At 40.3% G+C, this 26,166-nt stretch overlaps 1 protein-coding gene and 1 long non-coding RNA gene across 12 annotated transcripts in view; one reads left to right on the top strand and one right to left on the bottom strand.

Moving 5' to 3' along the window:
• PPFIBP2 (PPFIB scaffold protein 2) overlaps positions 1-26,166 on the top strand; it is a 162,332-nt gene that overhangs the window by 1,300 nt on the left and 134,866 nt on the right. Inside the window, exons 1-2 of one of the 11 annotated variants that reach the window (XM_077321865.1) lie at positions 20,010-20,317; positions 20,535-20,584. The exons of 8 other annotated variants lie outside the window; for them this stretch is intronic. The gene's annotated coding sequence lies outside the window, so the exon portion shown is untranslated. Of the gene's footprint in view, positions 1-20,009; positions 20,318-20,534; positions 20,585-20,997; positions 21,018-26,166 lie in introns of those variants that run through there. 2 more of the 11 variants (XM_077321864.1, XM_077321866.1) reach the window with 2 other exon arrangements.
• On the bottom strand, positions 20,691-25,828 carry LOC143830053 (uncharacterized). The gene is made up of 3 exons (XR_013228334.1): positions 25,413-25,828; positions 21,856-22,135; positions 20,691-20,801 (listed from the first exon to the last, which is right to left on the bottom strand). It is a non-coding gene; the product is annotated as an uncharacterized LOC143830053 (long non-coding RNA).

Here is a 26,166-nt window from a genome sequence, read left to right as displayed (position 1 = left end):
TGTTGGTCAGAAGCAGTAGAACACAATTTAAGTCTGGTGATACCTTTAAGATCAACAGATTCAAGGTATATGTTTTTGTGTGCATGGGTGATATAACTAAAGTTGCCTGTACTTAGGCGTTATAGAAAGCCCATGGCAAACAAAGCACCGGTTGTCTGAGAATATCAGTCTTCCAGTAGGATCTCACAATGGCATAGTATAGGTTGGGCTTTGATACCTGACTTGTGAAGAAATTGGAGGCATGGATGCCAATCATATCTGCATGGAATGCTTTCAACATAAAAAGCTAAATGTTATTAGTCAAAGATTTAAATGAAAGTAAACTGTATTGATTTTAATAAATTTGATTATAAATAAAATAAGTAATAGAACTCAAATCTTGACAAAATACTTTGGCTTTCAGTTTTAGAGTGGACTTAACAACAGCCCAGTCCCACTGTATGTGATGGTGTTTACTCCCAGAAATAAATGCATGCCTGGAATTCTATATGCGCTTACTTGGACTAAGGTCCATTGAATACACCGTGGGTCTTATTTATGTGTAAATATACATGTAGACTCAAGCCACAAACTTTTGCAAGTACAAGCCACTTGGAAGGTCTTGTTCCTTGGTTTGTTGTTGGACTTTCTGCAGTACGTAATGCTTTCCTAAAGGCCCTATGGATTTTAAAACTGTTTTTAATTAAACTATTATATGGGTAGTTAGGCAGGCAACTTTGCTTGTAGCCATATTTGCAGAGGTAAATTCAGTCTTTAGATACGAATTCCACATTATGGAATTAGGACTAAATTGTGATCAGAGCATACACTTTACATTGTGATAACTAAGCTTAGCTACAGCAGGATGATTAAAGCAGGGGATCACATCTTTTATTATCCAGAATACATTCTAGTCTTATTACTATCTCAAACCATGTTTTTATTCCAGTAAGCTTGCTTAGGATTACACTATTATACTAGCTGCAACTTGACTGAGAAATACAGATTTAAGTGTTAGTCTGTTGCTTGTAACTTTAAATATAAAAATATCTACTCTGGTTGTATATTCCATAGATCTTATAAAGTAAGCTATGATTCTCCAACACTTATGCTGGAATTAATTGTATATTTTAAAAGTGCCACGGGACTTTTGTTTAATTTTGCATGAACATGTAACATGGATACCCTTCTGGAATTAATGCAGTATACAGAAATAGCTCTTATGCCACCAAATGATATTTGTCTAATTAATATATGTGAAATTTAATAGCGGGGGGTGAGCGGTTTTCCGCCATGTTGGGGATTATGTTTTAACTGGGGGTTTTAGTAGGGTTTTTATGACATGTAACCTGCCACGAGCAAATTCGGGAGTGACGGGAAAGAAATCTAAATAAATAAAAAAATAACTAAGTTAAAAGTTAATTGTAATATATGTGAAGATACCAGACCTGACTTTAATGATTGTGAGTGGTAAAATCCACTTTTGAATTTTGTGCATGTTGAATTCTGGAGGCTTTAAAGTCTACTAGGAAAATTCCAATTAATTTTTATCTTGTTGGTGCATAAAGCTGGTAGATTGGCTGTTCAGTCCTAACAGAGCTATTACCTTCCTGTTGACTTCAGTGGTTTTAGAAGGGTGTAAGGCTGTTTAGGATTGCAGTCCAGCACTTTACATTTTATGTAATAATAGATGTGCATTTTCTAAGGAATGTACTTGTCACTATGGTTTTGTTTTGGCAGTGGAAACTTTGGGACAGTGTAAGATGTGGGATTAAAGAGTCTCTTGTGGCGCAGAGTGGTAAGGCAGCCGTCTGAAAGCTCTGCCCATGAGGCTGGGAGTTCAATCCCAGCAGCCGGCTCAAGGTCGACTCAGCCTTCCATCCTTCCGAGGTCGGTAAAATGAGTACCCAGCTTGCTTGCTGGGGGGTAAACGGTCATGACTGGGGAAGGCACTGGCAAACCACCCCGTATTGAGTCTGCCAAGAAAACGCTGGAGGGCGTCACCCCAAGGGTCAGACATGACTCGGTGCTTGCACAGGGGATACCTTTACCTTTACCTTTAAGATGTGGGATTAGATCAAGTCATTCCAGCCCCCAGTTCTATTATACTGGTATTCAAGGCTGTTAACATCACTGAAGTCAATGAAGCTACAGTAGTAAAAGTGATCATTTAATTGCTCCTGAAGTAGCTTTCACATTTTTTAGATGTTGATAACATCCAGCACTTCTGGAGTTGTAGTAATGCGATTTATGCATTAATGACCCGTGAAGTGTACTTTTCTTAGTGCTTGCTTCAAACAAGGTCATAGAAGTGTTTGTGGTTACCACTTTAATCTTTAGCTAGCTAGTTAATTTAATTTGCTCTTTGCTAGAGGAATGCATATTTAACCCTAGCATTTTTCTTACATAGGCTCAAGGAATATCTTCACTGTTCAGTAATTACAACATTAGTGCTTAGATTTTCTCTCTGACTAGACTTGTTCCTTTGTGGCTCCTGGATTGTGGATGGAATCGAACTGAAAGACATCCTTAATATGTACATGTTATCTGATTGGGTCATTTTTGGTCTTTCTCAGTGATCAAATTAAAATGCAACAAATGTCTTCTTGCTCTAAATTAGCTACATGGGTCCCAGATGTTATCCATTAATGAAGCTCTTCTGTTTTGTAGCATAACTTGTTTTAAGAGCTCCTAGGATTCAGTCAGCAATACAATGTTGCTTGGAAAAGGCATTTCTTTCCCTAGCTACTAGAGCAACTGCAATTTGTAGTGCTGTCTAGAATCTTTATCTAATTAGATGGCACCTACTGCAACTCTAATGGCAAGTCAAGTGACAGAGCTTTCTTTCCTTCCTTCCTTCTTTCTCTCCTTTCCTTCCTTCTCTGTCTTTCTATATCTCTATTTCTTTATATATTTCTGTTTATCTCTTTTTCTTTCTATCTCTATTTATCTCTCTCTAAATGCCTGTCTCCTGTTGTGACCATACATATAACATGGGAAAATGCTCTGAGTAGCCTCAGAGTTAGGTCAGTGTGGTATAATTGTTGGAATGAGATGAGGATCCAAGTTTGCCATGAGGCTTGCTGGCTGACCTTGGGCAGTTATTTCTCTCTGCCTAAACTACCTCACAGGGTTGTTGAGAGGTTAGTATGGAGGGAGTCAGAATCATGAACCCAGACCATTACATCTTAGAGAAAGGGTGAGATAAAAATGTAGTAAATAAATAAGGCAGAGATGTGTGTCAATATACCTATCATTAGCAAACTGAGGGCTGTGGCTTACTTCATTGAGTCAATCCATCTCTGCTGCCTTCAACTTTTCCTAGCATTTTTGTCTTTTCTAGTGACTCTTGTCTTCTCAAAATGTGACCAAAGTATGACAACTTCAGTTTAGTCACTTTAGTTTCTAGGGAGGTTGCAGGCTTGATTTGATCTAGCGGTCTGTGATATCTGTAAAAGTCTCCTGCAATTAATCAACTTTCTTCCTGTCAGCTTCTTTCATTGTCCATACATAGTAATGAGGAAAATTGTACTATGAATTAACTTGGACACCTCATTATACTTAAGGATCTTTTCTACGTCCTTCATGGCTGTCCTTCCCAGTCTCTATTGCCTTCTGATATTTTGGTTGCAGCCTCTCTTATGGTTAGTGATTGAGACAAGGAATTATAAACAATTTCAAGTTCTTTATTGTCAATTTTAAAAATTCTGTAATTTCTCAGTAGTCAGTACTTTTTGTCTTTGTAGTGTTCAGCTGTAAGCCTGCTTTTCTAATTTCCATTTTAACCTTTGTCAGGAGTCCTTTCTGGTCTTCACTGTTTTCTGCCAGTATTGTGGTATCATCTGTATATCTTAGATTATTAATGTTCCTTCACCAGTTTTAATTCCACCTTTATCTAAATCTCATCCAGTTTTCCTTGTCATATATTCGGCATGTGATTGAAGAGACAGGAGGATAAAATGCATCCTTGTCCTTTTTCAATTGTGAGCCATTCTGTTTCTTCATATTTGGTCCTAATAGTCGCCTCTTGTCCAGAGGGAAAGTGAAATTAGTTTAATTATAACACCATGGGTAGAGTAAGAGGTAAGAATACAAAGTTAGTTATATTTCTTCCGATTGCTACTGCTCTCATGTGCTTCAAAACAGAAGATGAGCCATTTTGGCCACTATTATTGGTAATCAGTACTGACTTTCTTTTACCCTTGAGTAAGAGACAAGCCTCCAAGGATATGCCCCTAGGACATCATATTGTTTTTGTCTGGGGAACAAAAAAGTGGAACAGCTCTGTTCCACTTGGTGTAGTGGTTAGGAGTGCAGACTTCTAATCTGACGAGATGGGTTTAATTCTGTGCTCCCCCACAGGCAGCCAGCTGGGTGACCTTGGGCTCGCCACAGCACTGATAAAGCTGTTCTGACCGAGCAGTAATATCAGGGCTCTCTCAGCCTCACCCACCTCACAGGGTGTCTGTTGTGGGGAGAGGAAAGGGAAGGCGACTGTAAGCTGCTTTGAGCCTCCTTCAGGTAGAGAAGAGTGGCATATAAGAACCAACTCTTTGTCATCTTCTTCTTGCCTATCTATCAGAAGGTGCCTCATTTGCCATCACTTTGGGGGAGCTGTCTCTTAGGTGGCATTATGTACAAAAAGATGGGAAGCCATAAGGACTTCCATCTCATTTCCTTCTCCCCCTCTATTTCATCTTCCCCTTTCTTGAAAACTCCCCCTCTGTTTCATTTTTCCCTTTCTTGAAAGCTTTCCCTGTTTCATCTCTCCAGATGGGGCTGGATCTTGGAATCACAGCACATCTCCCAACTACAGGTATTGATTCTCCCTTAGTGTTGCAGTCTCATAATTAGAAAATTCCTGGAGATTTGGAGGTGGAATCTTGAGAATGTGAGATTTGGGGAGGGAGGTGACCTTACCAGGGCATAATGGCATAGTGTCCACCCTCCAAAGATGCCATTTTCTCCAGGGGAATTGATACCTATCTGGATAGCCGCTGTAGTTTGGGATGATAGTAGCCTCATCTGAAGATTGGCAACCCTAGTTCTCATGGAGGAAATGGCTGCCTTGGACGGTGGAAATTATGGCATTATTCCTCTCTGAGGTCCCTCTCCACCACAAACCTCCCCCTCCCCCGAAAAAGAAAATATCTAGGAATTTCCTAATCTGGAGTTGGAAACCTTGTTTTTACCCACCCAGCAGCCCACCTGCTTTTATCTACTCATCTGTCTTAAGCTGTCCCCCCCCCCCCCCCAGCAGTCTGTGAGTTGTCTGGAATGAAAGAGTGTAAGTGAGAATTTAATGACTGGAGACCAGAGCAACCGCGTACAGGAGATTGGTGAGGAGTATGAGAAGGAGATCATATGGTCATAGCAAAGTTAGAAATTGTTGTAATACATCTTCCTACTTACTGAAAAAATTAATGACAACCCAGTAACATCATTTGGCAAGATATGAAATAGAGATTGCAAAGCTGCATACCTGAATCCGTGTTTTCACAATAACCAGTTTTGCCTACCAATGGGATTCTTATTTTAATATGAAGGTGTAGATGGAATATTAATAGGGAATGAGTCAGCTATGGAAATTATGTATCACATCAGCACAATCCACTAGAATTTGTGCCACTTGTCTGTAAAAACCTATTTCGGATTTTGGACTGGAGTTCAAGTACCTTACGAAGACCAAAGTGACATGACATCTGAGTTTCTGTGTCTGAAATCTTGAGACAGTGTTTGTGATGGTGTTTTCCAGTTTCAGTCTTCAGGAGTACCAAAGAACTATAATTGGAGATTAAGCTGAGCAAACTTTACCTATAAATCTGTTGTTTCTTTAATTTGCCATTTTGGGGATATGAACTGCAGTTGAAAATCCTTATTTTAAAAGCTAACAGTTCTCTGATTTGCCTTTCCTTCCATTCCCAAAACAAGCAAATGATGGCACTGTTTTTGAATATTTGGACACTGTATGTTTAAACATATTTGAGGATCTGTATTTGAATGTGCACCTGTAAATAATGGTAGCATCTGTTTTGGAATCTGTAATTGATGTTTCACTAAGATTTTGTTTCACTAAGCTTTTTTTCAAATATAATTTAATCAGATGATGAGTTATACTAATGGTAGATTGTCAGCTGAAGCATTCTAATAATACCTTTTCCACAAATTATGCTGTAGAGCAAATCTGGTTTACTGAATAGACAGAGATGAACATCTTGGAAATAAAAGGTCTGTGCTCTGTAAAACGGCACACTTAGATGCATGCAGACAACTAACGAATGCTCTGCATCTGAGAGAATGCACTCTGGTTCATGAAAGTTTATTATGTTGTCTTTGTTGTTTTCTGGCTTACCATCCAGTGTAAATGTGCAGTTCAAATTGGGCATTTCTGTATAATAATCAGGATTTGGCTTTATTATATTCAAGATTTGGTGGTGTCATTGTCTTTTGATGTAATCTTGACAAACCAAGGCTGGTTTAAAAGAACCATTCTTATTGTTTAAAAGACGAAAGCTGGGTGACCATCCCAGTTTCTTATAATGTGTGTGTTTTACAAATTCTATGAATAGTCACCATTTCTTAGTGTTTTTCACTAAAATGAAATCTACAAATAACATGGCAATAATTCTACACTTGTTAATGTTTTGTGACCATATTATTAAAATTTCTGGCAACTATATGAGGTCCTAAAATCCTTAGGCAGATTATATATGTCAATACAGAGTTGGGAAGCCTGTATTTGACTTGGTCCTATGAAATGACTTGGTATAGATTTCAGTATAGGTTATGTTGCTGTAAACTGGGTGACAATGTAATTTAGTTTCTTTGGTTTAAATGGGCTATGATTAGTATACTTTTTGAAGCAACATGGAACCAAAACAAATAATTGTTATATTATCCAAATATGACAATTTTCACAGTGGTTTTAAATGGGTTAATTAATTGTTTGACGTTGACGGCTTGCTGGGAATGGCGGCAAATAAATAAATAAATAAATAAATAAATAAATAAATAAATAAATAAATAAATAAATAATAAATAGTGTTTGGGCCATATAGTCTCTTGATCTCAGTTCCCAACCATGCAATATAGGGATAATAAGTGGTTGTAAGGATTCCTGTGGTTAATTATTTAGAATGCTAAGGATTCGTGTAGGGTTTATTTTCTATACTAAGAATTGTTTATTTGCTCCAAGGCAAGAGTATGACTGATACTGTCATTAAACTGTGGTTAAAACCCCAGGCTGCACCTCAGATGCAGCTCTCAGCTAGGCTAGTTCAAGGGAATGAATAGGAGAAGCCTGTAATTTCATAACACCAGCTGGTCCATCTTTTTCTCTATATGTATTTGGACCAAAGAGCTGGGGCAGAAAATCTTGTATGGCAGACTGGAGTTGGTGAAATGATTCTGCATCCATCAGTGGAGATGTAGAACATAACCAACCTACTTTTCCAGGTGAAATCAAACTAGTTTTACAGCTTGTTTTACCTGACCACTGTAGTTTTTGCTTTAAGCCCTGAGCACTATTACAGTGCAGATTAATTTTTTTCACAAGCTTTAAATTATATGTAGACTACTTCTATGCTGAGAAGACATTTCACTATAGATCCATCCTTGCTATTAAAAGTTAGTATGAATACACCTGTCAGTCATTTACCTTCATTACTCATGACTTGCACAGGTAAAATTGCTACCATGTTTGAAGTGTTTCTAAATTCCTTCCAGTGTTCTCAAAGCAGCAAGCTCTTCTGTTTGCCTTGTGGGGTATGAAGTTGTTTCAGTTCTGCTCTCACAACCCCCACCATCTAATTAGGGCTTGGGGCTCTTCAGTATTTTTCCTCAACAATAGCAGTCAATAGGGACACATAGCTAATCTCTCATCATGGTTTTTTTCTTGCTCTTTGGTAATACTGAAGTCATCATAGTACTGATAGTTTCCTCTGGAAACAGGCACTACTTCACAGCTTTCCCTAATCCATCTAGTTTGTCCACTGATATCAATGACTGACTGGAGGAGTAGAATGTGGAGTGAGAGAGAAGCAGCTCCATATGGACAGAGAGAGCAGAAATGAGCTTGGGAAATGAGCTAAAACCCTAGTTATTAATCCAAAGAGGGTGTAACGGCAATGCTTTTATTAGGTCTAGTTAAAAGTCATCAAGTAGTGAGCTTTATAGAATTCTTTCTCAGTCTGTGTTCAACAAAAAGACATGGCGTGAGGAGCAAAATAGTTTTTACCAGTTTCCATGTTTCTGTCTTCTGTTTCGGTGGGTACTCATAAGTCTGAACAGTTTTACTCTCAACTTTGATTAATTAAATTTTAAAAATAAGAATTAATAATCAACCAAAGTGTAATGAAACACTTGCAGTTTAAAAAATTACAATTCTGAAATGTATTTGCATTTTCTCGAAAAGAGAGATGGTTTTTGAAGACTCCCAAATAAAACAGGATGCACTGAATCCTAGTGTTAATTAGCCCCTTGTTGTTGGCAATTTGAGTTATGCATCTGTGCTGGATAGCTTCTGTTGTTACTGTGATAAAAGAATTTTTGCCAATTCAAATAATAAAGATTTTATATTTCTGTTAAAATGCTTTAAACATACATAGTGCCTAATTTTTAAATAAAATTATAGCTAAACACATTTCCTTTTTTGCAGAAGATGTGTGTAAGATCACATGGGCTAATCTTTTTCTTTTTGGCCTATTAAAGGTGCTTTTTGCTTGAATTAACTAAAAATGATGGAATGCTTCCTAGTATTTGTTTGAGGATGACACATGTATGGGGTGACTTTAGGGTATTTACTGGACAATTTGTACTTGTTTGCTGTTGTGATATTGTGATGAGTGTTTTTTTTTCCCCAGTGGGTTTTTATAGTTCATTGTGTATGAAAACCTGTTGAGACTACCAAATCATGTCATGGCTGTCTATTATAGTGTGCATTTGCATGTATCTACAAGCACTGAACATTGTTTATGTAATTATGCTTTCCACAGTTTTCTTGTAGATGCTTGTAATTGCTAAAGCATTATTTTCTCCAGACATTAAAAAAGTAAAATAAATGATACATTTTTGAGAGTTTTTCTCTTGGGGAAAATGTTGCACCTAAATGTATGCGAGACCAGCATGTTTACAACTAGCATATGCAAGTGGGGAACCCTCAGAGACTTGCCAGGAGGGGTGCACTTCATTTTTGCCTAGTATCTCCTCCTGGCAACCCTCACATCCTCTCCCCCTTTCCTGTTTGTGAGGTGGCTTTTTGGCTCGGGTGAATCATGCACAGATGGTAGTGAGTTATCTAGTACTTGCTATCAGATTTGGCACCAATAAGACCTTCCTCAAAGGGCAAAACAGCTCTTCAAAGTCAACTGCTTCCCCTTTTACTGGCAGAAATCAGCACTTGAAGGCTGTCAATAGTGTTGCAGTAACCTAACAACGCCCACAATGGCACTGAGATTGTTAAAATTACAGGTATTGCTTTTCTTACTAAAGGACGGAGGTAGAGATGTGAAACCCAAGACAAAAAATTAGCAGGAAAAGTTTGTTTTTCAAGCCCCCCCCCCCATTTTTCTGATGGAAAAATTGGAAATTTTAGTGAGTACTGAAAACCACCCCAATGACATTCTATCATAGAATGAAATTTCTCTTTTTAAAAGAGGAAATGCTTTTAAAGGCAAGGTGGACATGCTGTAAAGATCCAGCTTGTAAATCCAAGATATATTTCTGTACCTTGAAGGATACTTACTCTTCATGAGAGGAGCATTCAGGACTTTCATTGCTTCTCACCAGTTGCATGCCTCCTGCCTCATGGGAGGCATTATGCCACACTACCCCCTGGATTTTGGCCTAGGGATAGTTTTCCTGTTTTTTCCCATAACTGCATGGGGAGCCTTTGTCCCGCTTTGTCCCCCGGATTTGTGTATGCATGGATAGCTGAGGGACAGGAAGTAAACTTCCCACCATTTGTTTTGCTTAATCATTTTCACATGGCGAAAACTCCCCAATCACCTTCCAGAGTTATTTGAATGCACCCCCTCCAAGTCTGAAATATTTTTTAATTGCTATGATCGTATTGTAATGCACAACTGTTACAAGGGGATAAAAAACGTTGGCTGTTTTATTGTGCCACCCCCCACACATGCAGACTGTCCCTGATCTCAGTAAAACCGAGCAAAAATATAAAGAAGGAAAGCTGATGGGAAGGGTTGCTATTTCGGTATTTTCAAATACTGTTGTAACATGATTGGACTTTTTAAAAAAGGATTGCAAGGGTATATGACAAAAAGATACTCAGGGGAAGGGGGAGCGATACTCAACTGGGGACGGCCTGTGTTTTCCCTCTTATGTATGGCCCTGCCCCAACATACACACGGATTTCTCTGCTGCTTTCTCCATGTTCCCTTGCTGCAGGGCAACTGAAGACTTGAGTTGGATCAGGCCGAGGACCACCCCCGGACCAGGTCCAATTCCATGCAAAAGTGGGAATTAGCCTAAGCTGACAAGATTGCCCCACTTTTGGAGGGACATCTGGGGGTACCTGGCAAATTGTACTTATGTTGAAATTAAAACATATATATTACAATACTACTTTGCATTCTATGCGTTCTATAAAAATTTTTGTTGCTCCATATAGACCAAATTTTAAATCAAGAACCCCCCCCCCCCCCCGGTCAATGGTGTCCCATTTTACCAATGTTAAAATGTGGTCACCTTAAATTAGCCCCACATGCAAACAAGTGGTGATTACAGCCAAATCCCTTGTGTGGAAGATGTCATGGTTGACATTTTCACTTTTCCCTTAAGCCTCTCCCTTCCTCAAACTCTGATACATTTACCCACATTCTGGATAAAAAGTAGTTTATTGCCTCACCTTGCAGGGGGAAGAAAAAAGATTGTAAAGAGATGGGGTAGAAACTGCATCAGTGCCTCCGAGGAAAATTTAAAGTTTTGAAAGCTTTGCCCTCTCTAGCAAAATTAAATGCATGTGCTAAAATAGCTTGCATTTTTCTCTCAAATATTGGGTATATTTCTGCTTGTAAAAAACTAAGAAGAAGAAGAGTTGATTCTTATATGCCGCTTTTCCCTACCCGAAGGAGGCTCAAAGCGGCTTACAGTTGTCTTCCCATTCCTCTCCCCACAACAGGCACCCTGTGAGGTGGGTGAGGCTGAGAGAGCCCTGATATCACTGCCCTATCAGAACAGTTTTACCAGTGCCGTGGCAAGCCCAAGGTCACCCAGCTGGTTGCATATGGGGGAGCGCAGAATCGAACCTGGCATGCCAGATTAGAATCATAGAATCTTAGAGTTGGAAGGGCCATACAGGCCATCTAGTCCAACCCCCTGCTCAACGCAGGATCAGCCCAGAGCATCCCAAAGCATCCAAGAAAAGTGTGTATCCAACCTTTGCTTGAAGACTGCCAGTGAGGGGGCGCTCACCACCTCCTTAGGCAGCCTATTCCACTGCTGAACTACTCTGACTGTGAAAATTTTTTTCCTGATATCTAGCCTATATCGTTGTACTTGAAGTTTAAACCCATTACTGTGTGTCCTCTCCTCTGCAGCCAACAGAAACAGCATCCTGCCCTCCTCCAAGTGACAACCTTTCAAATACTTAAAGAGGGCTATCATGTCCCCTCTCAACCTCCTTTTCTCCATGCTGAACATTCCCAAATCCCTCAAACTATCTTCATAGGGCTTGGTCCCTTGGCCCCAGATCATCTTCGTCGCTCTCCTCTGTACCCTTTCAATTTTATCTACGTCCTTCTTGAAGTGAGGCCTCCAGAACTGCACACAGTACTCCAGGTGTGGTCTGACCAGTGCCGTATACAAGGGGACTATGACATCTTGTGATTTTGATGTGATGCCCCTGTTGATACAGCCCAAAATGGCATTCGCCTTTTTTACCGCTGCATCACACTGCCTGCTCATGTTTAGTTTACAATCCACAAGTACTCCAAGGTCTTGTTCACACACAGTGTTACCTAGAAGCGTATCCTCCATCCAGTAGGCATGCTTTGCATTTTTCTGACCCCGATGCAGAACTTTACACTTATCTTTATTAAATTGCATCTTGTTCTCGTTTGCCCATTTTTCCATTGTGTTCAGATCTCGTTGAACTCTGTCTCTATCTTCCGGAGTACTTGCCAGTCCTCCCAATTTGGTGTCATCTGCAAACTTGATGAGTAGTCCCTCCACCACCTCATCTAGATCATTAATAAATATGTTAAAAAGTACTGGCCCGAGCACTGAGCCCTGAGGTACCCCGCTACTCACCTCTCTCCAGTCTGATAAAACACCATTGACAACAACTCTTTGAGTGCGGTTCTCTAACCAATTCCCTATCCACTTAACTATCTGAAAATCCAGATTGCAGTCCTTCAACTTATCCATCAGAACATCATGGGGAAACTTGTCAAAAGCTTTACTAAAATCCAAGTAAATGACATCAACCAAATTTGCCCGATCCAGCAAACCTGTTACTTGGTCAAAAAAGGAAACCAGGTTGGTCTGGCAGGACCTGTTGGAGACAAATCCATGCTGACTTCCTTGGATCACTAAATTGTCCTCCAGATGTTTGCAGATTGCTCCCTTTAATATCTGCTCCATTATCTTCCCCACAACAGAGGTCAGACTCACTGGTCTGTAGTTTCCCGGGTCATCCTTCCTCCCTTTTTTGAAGATCGGAATAACATTTGCTCTCTTCCAGTCCCCCGGGACATCTCCAGTCCTTAAAGAGGTTCCGAAGATGATGGTCAAGGGCTGTGCAAGTTCTCTGGAAAGTTCTTTGAGTACTCTCGGGTGCATTTCATCCGGACCAGGGGATTTGAACTCATCCAGTGCAGCTAAATGCCTCTCGACAACCTCTCTATCCATGTTAACCTGCCACCCAGACACTATCCTTTGGCTACGGCTGTCTCTAGATGTGCCTAAACACTTTGACCTGTGGGGAAAAAACAGATGTAAAATAGGCACTAAGCCTTTCTGCTTTCTCTGCATCTTCCATTAGAGTTTGTCCATCCGCACCCAACAGTAGGCCTATTGCCTCCTTTACTTTACGTTTGCTCCTCACATAACTGAAAAATCTTTTCTTGTTGCAATGGGCTTCCCTGGCCAATTTTAGCTCACTCTCAGCTTTGGCTTTTCTGATGATTGATCTACAGTGCCTAGTAACCTGTAGGTACTCATCTTTAGAACTCTGTCCTTCCCTCCATTTCCTGAACATTTTCCTTTTCTTTCTTAGTTCCTCTTGAAGTTCTCTGTTCATCCAGATAGGCTTCTTAGAGCTCCTGTAGTTTTTTCATCTTTCTGGGATAGTCATTGATTGAGCATGCAATAGCTCTTGTTTGAGTAGCGCCCACCCGTCACATGCTCCCTTCCCTTCCAGCATTTTCGTCCATGGTATGACACTCATCATGTCTCTGAGTTTATTAAAGTTTGCCCTACGAAAATCCAACATCCATGTCTGGCTACAAGCTTCCTTGGCTCCCCATCTCAAAAGAAATTCTATGAGGACATGGTCACTTCCCCTAGGGTCCCCACCTCCTTCACCTCATCCACCAACTCTTGCCTGTTGGTCAGTATTAAGTCCAGTATGGCTGAACCTCTTGTGGGTTCATCTACCATTTGATAAATGAAATTGTCAGCCAGGCAGGTGAGAAAGTTGCATGACTGAGGACGCTTCGCAGAGTTTGTTTCCCAGCACACATCTGGGAAATTGAAGTCACCCATATTAGAAGTCCGTACTCCTAACCACTACACCAAACTGGCTCTCATTGATAACGTTTACATTTCATAAAAATGTCAAAATTGTGATTGTGATTTTATATGCCAAATAAGTGATAAATTATGCATTTTATGTTCTTAAAGCAATAAAATGAGTTTTGATTTGACAGGATAGTAAGTATTGATTATATTTCAATCCCAACATTTTCTTTTTTTGCAATCCCCCCCCCCAACAGGGTGTCAACCCCAAGTGTATTGTTTTCATATTTGTATGCAAAACTGGGACTTTTCTCAGGTCAGTAGAAAGATATAGTTTGTCTATTCATGGCTCTAGTCTCTGGATTTAAGTATCCATTGATGTTAAAAATAGATGTATTCATAAGGATCCCAGTAATTAAAAATCCCAACAGTTTGTCTGACTTTCTCCCTTTTTCCCCTTACTATTGTATTCTTTAGGAAAGGTAATTTGATTACAGAACTTTTCAAGGCATATTACTTAGCTTTTTCTAGAAGCAAGTTCAAAATTAATAGAAAAGTCAAGAAAATACCATTTATTTTAGAAATCTTTGCAAGATTTGTTTGTTGCCTTTTATATAGTGAATAATAATAGATTGCTATTTAATTATTTACAGAAATGAAGTGTAGTGAGCAGTCAATTATAGTACAAGTAGACTGTTTTATACAGATAATTGAATTAAAAATGTAGCTGGAAGAAGAAACTATACTATGCTGTGAGATTTAAAAAAAATCAGTCAAGGTTGCTTATGCTTTTCACACCCAGTTTCATCATGAGGTCTGTAATATGCTGTTTTATTACACTGCAAACACTCAAAGGGACAGTTGCCTTATAGAGTCCATGGAAAACATGTAGGCATCCTTGACTAAATTGCAATTTCTTGTCCTACTGCACCGTTGCTTTTTTCCTTCTTCCTTGAGTCTGCATTGGTGCAGCTCTCTTTTCTGTACTTTGTTGCAAGTAGAATAGAACATGTATAAAATATAGTGGACCTAAATACAATAGCCTCGGTGGCCAAATGCTCTAACTGTTAAATTGACTTACAGCTGTGGTAATTAAATTTATTAACCAGCTTTTGCATTTCATCCTAGGATGTACGTGTTGGTTTTATTGCACAGTGTGCAACATGTATATAAGAATCTTTTGTGTGCATACCACACTGGAAGCTCTGGTTTATGGTGGCTAGGAACTTAGGGCATGGGGGCATGTGGCTGATAAACAGCTCTATATATAAACAAAAGCATTCCAGTGCTGCTCATGTCATGTCATCCGATACATCAGACTATTTACATCACACTCAGCACTTCACAGTTTTTGAATACTTTTCCTCATGCAGTCTTAACCAGGAAAACCAGGATCCAGTTTTCCACCCCTGAAAATATGACATCTTTTTTGAGCTTTGGGCATACAAGATGAGGTTTCCCAGGATTCTTTTAAAAATCATTTTGCAATAGCTTCATGACAAACTAATTAATTAAAAGTTAAGCTGTTCAGTATGAGCTTGTGCCCCACAGGCCTAATGTGATGCTGGTTCATGTGTTACCTGGCAGCAATTAAAGGAAAAGTTGTGAGGACTAAGCCCCGGAGGAGCAGACAGCTCACATACCATTCCATATGAACACACCTTTGCAAGTAGACTAATCTGTGTTTAAATGAAGTTTTAATTTGCTGCTTTTAGAGAAAACATTGAGGGAAAGGGATGTGGCAGGCAAACGGTGTGCCTTGTTCTTTCTTTACACATTGCTTTTACTTACTGTAGGAAATATATGTCCTGTCTTTCTGTTTGTACTATACAAGGCTGCTCTCAGCAGTACACAAAGTCAACTAATAATAGAAACAGCACTTAAAACTAGTAAAAAGCAATTCATAAAATAGTATGATCAAGAGTAGCAAGCATAGAAAAATATGAAAAACTAAATCAAGAATCAGTCAATAGAAAAGTCAGAAACAAAATTAAAATGCAGTAGATCTGGAGAGTGATGATGATGACCTGGAGTTAAATTGTTGTCGTTAGGTGCGAAGTCGTATCTGACCCATCGCGACCCCATGGACAATGATCCTCCAGACCTTCCTGTCCAATACCATTCCCAGGAGTCCATTTAAGTTTGCACCGACTGCTTCAGTGACTCCATCCAGCCACCTCATTCTCTGTCGTCCTCTTCTTCTTTTGCCCTCGATTGCTCCCAGCATTAGGCTCTTCTCCAGGGAGTCCTTCCTTCTCATGAGGTGACCAAAGTTATCTGAGTTTCATCTTCAGGATCTGGCCTTCTAAGGAACAGGCAGGGCTGACCTCCTCTAGAACTGACTGGTTTGTTTGCCTTGCAGTCCAAGGGACTCGCAAGAGTCTTCTCCAGCACCAGAGTTCAAAAACCTCAATTCTTTGACGCTCGGCCTTCCTTATGGTCCAACTTTCACAATCATACATTGCAACTGAGAATACCATAGCCTTGACTAAATGCACTTTTGTTGGCAGGGTGATGTCTCTGCTTTTTAGGATGCTGTCTAGATTTGCCATACTTTCCTCCCCAGGAGCAAGTGTCTTTTAATTTCTTTGCTGCAGTCCACATCTGCAGTGATCTTGCAGCCCAGTAAAATAAAATCTGTCACTATCTCCATCTATTTGCCAGGAATTGAGAGGGCCGGATGCCATGATCTTCGTTTTCTTGATGTTGAGTTTCAGGCCAACTTTTGCACTCTCCTCCTTCACCCGCATCAACAGGCTTTTTAGTTCCTCTTCACTTTCTGCCATTCGAGTGGTATCATCTGCATATCTGAGGTTGTTGATATTTCTCCCTGCAATCTTGATCCCAATTTGTGACTCCTCTAACCCCGCCTTTCTCATGATGTGCTCTGCATACAAGTTAAATAGGCAAGGTGACAGTATAAAGCCTTGCCGAACTCCTTTCTCAGTTCTGACCCAATCAGTGATTCCATGCTCAGTTCTCACTGTTGCTCCTTGACCTTCATATAGGTTTCTCAAGAGACAAATAAGATGCTCTGGTATTCCCATCTCTTTAAGAACTTGCCACAAATTGTTGTGCTCCACGCAATCAAAGGCTTTAGCATAGTCAATGAAGCAGAAGTAGAAGTTCTTCTGGAACTCCCTAGCTTTCTCCATGATCCAGTGTATGTTGGCAATTTGATCTCTAGTTCCTCTGCCTCTTCGAAATCCTGCCTGTACTTCTGGAAGTTCTCGGTCCACATATTGCTGGAGCCTAGCTTGTAGGATTTTGAGCATAACTTTGCTAGCATGAGAAATGAGTGCAATGGTGCAGTAGTTTGAACATTCTTTGGCATTGCCCTTCTTTGTGATTGGAATGTAAATTGACCTTTTCCAATCCTGTGGCCATTGTTGAGTTTTCAAAATTTGCTGGCATATTAAGTGTAGCACTTTTACTGCATCATTTTTTTAAGATTTTGAATAGTTCAACTGGAATGCTGTCACCACCACTAGCTTTATTGTTGCTCAAACTTCCTAAGGCCCATTTTACTTCACATTCCAGGATGTTTGGCTCCAGGTCCGTAACTATCCCATCATGGTTATCAGGGATGTTAAGCTCACTCTTGTACAGTTCCTCTGTATAATTTTGCCACCTTTTTAAATCTCTTCTGCTTCTGTGAGGTCCCTACCGTTTTGGTCCGTTATCATACCCATCTTTGCATGAAACGTTCTCTTCATATCTCCAATTTTCTTGAAAAGATCTCCGGTCCTCCCCATTCCATTGTTTTCTTCTATTTGTTTGCACTGTTCATTTAAGAAGGCATTCTTATCTCTTCTAGCTTTTCTCTGGAATTCTGCATTCAATTGAGTGTATCTTTCTCTTTCTCCCTTGCCTTTCACTTCCCTTCTCTTCTTAGCTATTTGTAAAGCTTCCTCAGACAGCCGTTTTGATTTATTGCTTTTTTCCCCTTTGAGATGGTTACCTCCACAACTGAACGTCCTTTCAGCTTTGGCCCAGTCGCTTCATTCATTCTGGCGTTACTCCGACTAGCCGTCTGCTCATCCCCAGTAGCATTTTGGACACCTTCCGACCTGAGGGGCTCATCTTCCGGCGTCATATCGTTTTGCCTTTTGGAACTGTCCATTGGGTTTTCATGGTAAAGATACTGGAGTGGTTTGCCATTTCCTTCTCCAGTGGATCACCTTTTGTCAGAGCTCTCTGCTATGATCTGCCCGTCTTGGGTGGCCCTGCACAGCATAGCTCATAGCTTCACTGAGCTACGCAAGCCCCCTTGCCATGACAAGGCAGCGATGAAGGGGGGGGGGAGTTAAATTAGGGTCTCACAAATTGTCATAGAGTCATAGAGTTGGAAGGAATCTCCAGTCCAACCCCCTGCAGAAAGCAGGAAATTCACAAGTACCTGCCCACCCATAGTGACCCCAATTCCATGCCCAAATGATGATCCCCCCCCCAAAAAAAACCCCTGGTATCCCTGGTCAGTATAGTTTGGAGGCCTCTCACCGCATCAGGCCGGCAGCCAAGGTAAAGGTATCCCCTGTGCAAGCACTGAGTCATGTCTGACCCTTGGGGTGACGCCCTCTAGTGTTTTCATGGCAGACTCAATATGGGGTGGTTTGCCAGTGCCTTCCCCAGTCATTACCGTTTACCCCCCAGCAAATTGGGTACTCATTTTACCAACGTCAGAAGGATAGAAGGCTGAGTCAACCTTGAGCCAGCTGCTGGGATTGAACTCCCAGCCTCATGGGCAGAGCTTCAGACAGCATGTCTGCTGCCTTACCACTCTGCGCCACAAGCGGCTCAGTATGAATTATCTTGGTCTTCAGTGACACATCTTTACAATTAAGAATCTTTCCTAGCTCCTTCATGGCTGCCCTTCTTGGGTGTGGTCTCCCTTTTGGTTGATAGTGGAGCCTAGAAATAGATAATCTTAAACATTTTTAATTTCTTCATAGTCAGCCTTAAAGTTGTGTGATTCGACAGTAGTTATTACTTTTGTTTATATTCAAATTTGTATGTCACCCTTCCCTGCCCTCCATGACTTTCAGCTATAATCTTGTTTTGGCACTTTCTGCTTTAAAGTTCATCCCCAGTTGAACTGGTTCCATTTAAGTGCTTGAGAGATTGTATGAGCTCTTTCATCCCCCAGCCTGGCAGTCATCTGTTGTTCAGGAGTTTAGAATTAAAAGAAGGAGTCTTCACCCAAATGACAACATCTGCTGGCTGACTGTTCCTTTATGTTAATAGATTGTGCTTTGTAAAGCAAAAAGTGCATACTCTCTCCTTCACGTGACACCACAAACATACTTTTGCAGTCTGAAAGACAAAACATTTAAAAATATTTTAAAAGTAGGAACTGATTATCTAACAGCTGAGGTGACTCATATGTTTGAACAATAGGAATAATTGGATAAGAACAATAGCACACAGATGGGCAAAACATATTATTACTACAAAAAGTAAAATCAACTGAATAACTGAACTTGACATTTTTGAAAGAAATTTGAAGGGCAGAAAAGTTTCAAGAAAACTACAAAAAGAACCAAAAAAAAAAAAAAGGTAGTTGTGAATTTCCTGCATTCTGTTAGGGGTTCTACTAGATGACCCTGGAGATCCCTTCCAGCGTTATGATTCTGTATGTTTTGATTGTGGCATCTATGTGTGTGTAAATTGTCATCAGGGTTTTCAGGGCAAGAAACTAACAGAGGTGGTTTGCCATTGCTTTCTTCAGCATAGCAACCCTCGAATTTCTTGGTGGTCTCTCATCCAATTACTAGCCCTGATTTGTGTCCCAAGATCTTACATCCAGGGTCAGGGCTGTGGCATCTATTGTAGTTCTGTATTGAATTAGAGTAAACATGTAAGGAGTAAGTTGGCAATAGCAACTTTAGAAGCAATTTCTATTTATAATCTTAGTGAAAAAATATCTTTCTGTTTTTAAACTTTAATCCTGCAATATTACTGATTGAACTTGTAGCAGAGTCTATATTTACTGCTGAATACTCACAACAGTAAGATTCTCGCAATATCTTTTCTCATCTTAAAGCCTTTGTGTTTCTCTCTTTGCAACTCTCTCTTCTGATGTTCTGCTGGGATTCTTCCAGAAATTCACTGTAATGAGGCATCTGCTCCATGTCTTCTGCTTATAATGTCAAGACCATAGGGTGCTAATTGTTCTTACTGGAAAACTCTTTCAAGTTAAAAGTCCTTTTGAGGCGACAGCCAGGTGGTTATTGAACTCTAAAGTCTGATGGTATTGTTTCAGGCATTCAGTGTAGCAATGTATATGTGAAGGGAGGGATCTCATCCTGCCTCCAGGGCAGGATCCTGACTCTCTCAACTCACCATGAGCTGGGAACCCTGGAGCAACCTGGATGCTGTCACTCCTCCCAAGGCAAGGACCCCACAAGTGCTCATCTGTGGTACCCAGGTTTATTTAGCTGACCTGGAATAAGGCATAGGGAGGCAAAGAGTAGTGTCAGTGAAGGCAGAGCTCAGCCATGGGTGAGCACATCAAGAAGGGTGGAGCCAAGAAAGAAAGGAGAGGAGCCAAGCATGAGAGGAGACCTGACCAATCCAGCTAGCAACATTTTTAACTTGATGGACAGTCCATTCTCCCCAGAGACGTTGGAGCAGGAGGAAGGTAGGCTGTTGAGAAGGATCCTTCTAATAAAAGTTTAGTTGTTACCAGTCTATGGGCGTGGTGCTTTTCTGCATTCTCAAAAACCCTCACAGCATAACTACGACATGGGTAGAGTGTGGGCTTGCTTTAAAAAAAATTTAAATGTACAGGCTTACTGTTTATGGATACTGCACATACTCCCTTGATAACAGACTTATTGAGTACTTGCTTTTTGCAGGAGGGAGCCAGATTTCTTTTTTAACCAAACAAGGAGGAGGACCAAAGGAGGTGAGTGGCAAGCAGCTTTGCAGTTTAACCAAAAGCAAGACTTGATGGAAAGGATAAGAGTCTTTACAATTATGGTTGATGTTACGGGACCCTATGAAACTTGCTTACCTTTCTTGTGCACAGTCCTTTTCTTGCAAATGTATGTTGTAGCTGAGCAAATGACACTCAGAAGAATTATTCTGACAGATCCCATTACTTGAAAGCTGTTGAGTAATTACTGTAAAATAGATCACAGCATTTTGTTTGTGGGTTGGGAGTTAAATTATGGTAAGAATTTTATTTATGGGTTGGGCCTTTATTATAATCATGTGGCTTTAGGGTGGTGGTTGTGAATGAAAGCTGTCTTTAGTACTGCATAGAGGCGGTGATTATTAGCCACGAGAGTTTTCGCAGGAAGCAAGACCGAACTTTCTCCTCTTGGGGACCTGTAAAGGTGAGTGGTGGTTTTATGATCGGGAGGTGGGAAAGGCTCTACCTACATCAGAAGAACTTCCCTAATGGAAGCTGAAGTCTTTTTAATATGAAGAGTTAACACTTTCCCTCCCCTTCCCCCAAGAAAAATTGGAATGCAATTAAAGAATGTTTGCAGTGTTTCCTATGAGATGTCATTCTTTGAATAAATGTACCACCACCACCCCCCCGATATAGTTGAGTAAAATGTATTTAGGTTTCATAGTATTAAAAAAAGTTGTAAGTCGGGAAATGCACAGGCGAATCTTCACTCATCTAAGAACTCACTAGGTGGCCTCAATGCAAAAAATGATCTTCCTTTCTCCTCCTGAGAATTACTGACTTAATGATGTGAAGTACTCTGAAAATCCAAAAGTTCTGTGTCCTGCTGCGTATTAGTGTTATTGGACTCCGTGAAGTGAGGAGAACATACCATTCTTGTACAGTTTTAAAATAAACTCATGTTACTCTTATTGGATCATAACAGAGACCATGCAAGGGTTCCATTCATTTGTTGGTAGGTTTACAGGGATTAAGCAACATGCTTCTTTTTTGTTCTATTTTCTTTCTCCCTGTGCTGCAGAAAAGTTTCTTGGAGAAACAGTTTCTCCACCAGCAGTACACCTTACGTTAAAACCAGAGTGACAGGATGTAAGACAGCTCCAAAGATTGTAAACTGACAACATTCAGGATATAGTTTGTTGTTCTGAACATTTACATTCAGCCTAGGCAAACAGAAGGGAGTGTCTGAGAAAAATTGACTTGCCTGAAGCTGCATCAACAGGTATGACTAGAAAAAAATGCAGAGCCAGTAATATTACCTTATATCACCATAGCAGAATGCACAACGCTCTTGCTGCTTTCTCTTTTTAAAGTTACGTTTATTGTTGTGTTATCCATGGACAGTTACTGTGGCATAGTGGATAGACTGGTGGACAAGAATTCTGAGAGACTCATGTTTTAGTTCCTGCTTCTGCCTCGGAAAGTCAGAGTTCTTCTGAGTGCCATAAACTCTGAGCCTGGGCCTATCTCACAGGGCTGCTATTGTTGTGAAAAACTGGAGTAGGGGAGAAGGATGCTGTAAGTTGCTTTGAGTCCCAACTGGGGAGAAAAATGGAGTACAACAAAAAAAAATGCTATATATCTAACACACACACACAGGTATATATACATCAATTCATTGCACTATTGCCATTATTGTCAATAGTGTTTGCAAACAAATTGTGATGATTTGTTATCTTGTTGGAAAACTGGATTTAAAAACTTTCCAGCTTCCTGTTATACTTTATAATAAGCCTGAAGCAGACAACTGCATGCTTTGTGTGGGGTGTGTCTGTGTGTGTTTGTGGGATTTCTTCAAAAACCTGTATTTAGTCATGGTGTACTAGAAATTTCTATAAGTTTCTTTGGGTCTTGGGAAATGGAGGTCAACATCATAGAAATACCTAAATAAATAACATTTTATGAGTACTTCTTTCCTGACCCAACTTTTAGCCTTGTGTGTGTGTGTATCTGAGAGATAATTCCGCTAAGACTGTTTCCACATTAAGAGACATACATTCTTTTAGCCTCGTTTTGGATTTCCTTTGGGTGCTTCATGTCAACTCTAGCTTCTGCACATTTGGGATTTCCTCCCCTTATTTTCCAGGCTGAAATTTGTGACAAGGTTTCCTCCTTTAGTCCAATGGAGGCAGCTTCCCATCATGCTTTGTTTTCACCTTTTCAAAAAACGTGTTTTTTTGCAAAATGGTGCCTACTTGAATCTTTGTTTTCATTGTGCCGCTTAATCTCGTTACACTGCACTCTGGATTGCCTCCCCGCTTCCCCCCAGGATATCCTGAATGTAATTAAAGAAAAAAACTTGGGTTATAACATAACACTGCTGTGCAAGACTGATTTTTTTTAGGGTGATAAGGAAAAGGGCATGCCCAAATGACTCAAAATGGCGGGCATGGGGGGAAATCCGACTGCACACATTTCTGCATTGGGCAACCCCCAAATTAAACCTTGTTAGACCCCACTTGAAATCCGGTTTTCTGGGGGCAATTCAGGACTGTGCCCGAAGAAGTAAATTTTAGTGTAGAAACTGAAAAAAGTCAACCCTTTAAAAGTGCAAATCCAAACGATACTGCTATTGTGGAAATAGTCCAAGAGCAATGCCCTACTCATAGGTGTGTTGATGCTTCTGCTTCAGGGAAGTGACGGGTCTAAAAAGGGCTTTTTAGACTCTGTAAGGACGTGCCCTCATAAGGGCCTTCAGCATTCTATCTTCTTAGTCATTACCAGCCCCGTGATAAAGTAAGTGCTGCCAAGTCACTTGTTTGTTTTGGGGCTTCTTCCATTTTTGCAAGGAAGCAAACATCATGCTATAGGCTTTCTCAGAAGCAACAGAGAGCCCTTGATGTTAGCCTTTTTGTTCTTTGAAATGAGGAAGGTTGGTAGATTTTGACAGCCCATTGTGTATAAATAAGGCTGAAACGTTCTGGTGACAGGTTTGTGTTTGGACTGCCAACATCTTAAAAAATCACTTTTATGTCTTGCCAAAAGTAATATGAAATGCAGACAATTGATTGCAGTTATATAGTCTTAGAGGGAGGTTTGCTGTCTTTCACAGGCTGAGCACAAGACAGCTGCTTATCTTATTTTTAAATCGATTTGGCCATCTTCTGATCCTGGTGTGCGTAGAGGGTCACACTGTGGAGAATGCCTTTCATTGACAACTGAAATCACAGTCAGCAACACTGACTGCCTGGCAGACTACAGCCCTTTGTAGTTCTAATTTTAAAAATTAAGCTCCTATTTCAGACAACGTAACTCTACAGAATCACCACAAGTCAGCTGCAACTTGATGGCACTTTCCACCACAGACCACATGATATAGGCAGGTCAAAAATTTACCAGTCACCAACCCTGGATTATAGCACAACCCGCTATATTCAACACATTGGGTGATTTGAAGTGCTGAAGCTGCATCAAGACCATTTGACCCTATTTTGTTATTGGAATCCTGCAGTGGAGAAGAGCTGGCAACAAAATGCCACCATGCTTGCATTCAGTAGGAGGGGGTGAGAACCTTCCTGGTCCATACTCTTAACTTTAGCATTATATGCTAGAATTATATGCTAGAATTTTGAAATGCTGTGTCCTTGCATTTGTTAATTACTGGAATTTTTAGCAGAGATCCACTCACATTCTTTCTCTAGGCACTATAAAATGTCTAGATATTTTGTATAGAAAATAATTGTTGACGTGCTAAGGCAGGAAGACATTTTTCCTACAGGGGAAGATTTGTTATTCACATTAAATGAAAAGGAAGGTCCTTGAAGGCACTGTTATCTCTGCCCAGATAAACAGTCTTTATTCAAATTAATATTCTCTGAGGAATGTAACGGGGATTTGTCAGATCATGATGGCTACAGTACTTGTATTCTGCATTGACTGAAAGAGAGCTGTTCAAGCACAATTATCTTAAGAATATTTGCTCCGATATTGCCAAGCTGTTGATATTTAAGCAAATACTCTAAAGTTTAAAAATAGATACCACTGCCAATAAAATCAGGCACTAATATTTTAAAATCTACTCAGCATCAACAATTCGGTGATACCTGGTGTAAGATCAGTAGTCTATTATTCATGTTTATATGATACATTTTTGCTTGTTTTATAAATTTGTTTTCTGTGGTCCTACAATTTCCAAATTAACCAATTTTGGTGAAGGGGAAGAAAAGTAAAATGGTATTCTGGATCTACAAATCATCAGTATAAAATTAAAGAAGATAATTCTGACATACTATGTGCAATTTGGACAAGTTTTCACATTGAGGTGGTAATCTTGTATTTAGATTAGGTTTTTCTTTGACATCTAGTTTTTGATGTGCAAGGAGTATCTGGTGTAGAATACCATTCAGTAGCATAAACACACATTTCATCCCTGATAGCAGGTCTACCATCTCTGTTTTGATGTTGAAAGTAGTTCTCCCCTGGTTCTAGGACTCCATCCTTGATGGGTGGTTCTCACCGCTGGTGCTAGGGAGGCAGGCCTTAAATTTACTTCCTCTTCCTGTCTCCCTGGTAGAACCGCCCTCATCTTCAGTTTTTCTCCTGCCTGCAGGGAGTGCGGTTGTGTGAGCATTAGCTCTTCACCTTTTTTTAATAGAAGCTAGATTAAGACTGTTAGTTGGAATTTCTATACTAAAATCCTTCTACTTCTTCTTTCCTCTGTATCTTTCCCTCCCAGTTCATTCCCCAGGGGGGGAAAATTGGGGGGGGGGGTAGTTCATAGTTAATTAAGGTTATTTAGTTATAAGCAAAGTTAATAGTTAATGTTGCTAGGTTAGAGTTTAAAGTTTAAAGTTAGATTGATAGGAAATTTACTTACTGTTCAGAATGGCAACAAGTGTTTTACAAGATGATTATTTGTCAGAGTCTGATCTCCCAGGCACGCATAGAGCTGCCGGTGGAGCTATGGGCCCTGCAGACTGCGTTCCATCGGGAACCTTACTGACCGTGGCAGCCCAGGAGCAGCCCGAGAAGCCTAGGAAGGCTACTTGCAAAAACAGCCAAAAAGGCTGCGTGGAGAGAGGCGTTCTGCATAATCAAACAAGCTAGCAGAGGCGTTCTGCATAAACAAACAAGCTCCGGAGGCAATTCTGAGTGCGTCATGATTAGCTCTGCAGGGAGCTTTGGCAGCCATGTGCGGAGCTCTGAGTTGCACGTGGTGGAAGGAGTCCCCAAACTGCTGAAGTATTAGAACTTATACAGACTGCTTGATTTTAGGACAGTAATGAAGATGTATGTTTAATTATCTTTACCACGCAGAAGAGAATGTGACGTCAGTATGCCTTATGTCCAATAGATCCCTGCAAAAAGGAGCTCCTCCGCCAGGCATTTGGTTGAGACCAGGCACAACCAACAGCGAATGAAGGGCCCCCGCTCCCCCCCTCCCCCCATCTTCCCCCTTCCTCCCAGAACTCCACCAGAGCGCTCTGGACCTGTTGTGGTATTGCACCGTTCCATCGTTATATTATTTTATTATATTGTTATACTGTTACATTATTCTGTTATATGGTTTCAACCACTGTTATTAATTACTGTATGTTTTAACGAAGACTGTTTCATGTATCGTTGATTAG

The sequence above is a fragment of the Paroedura picta genome, chromosome 2 (genome assembly GCF_049243985.1).
Source record: "Paroedura picta isolate Pp20150507F chromosome 2, Ppicta_v3.0, whole genome shotgun sequence".
NCBI classification, from domain to species: domain Eukaryota; kingdom Metazoa; phylum Chordata; class Lepidosauria; order Squamata; family Gekkonidae; genus Paroedura; species Paroedura picta.
The sequence above is the reverse complement of the archived record's forward strand: the minus strand, read 5'-3'. Positions and strand labels throughout refer to the sequence as shown.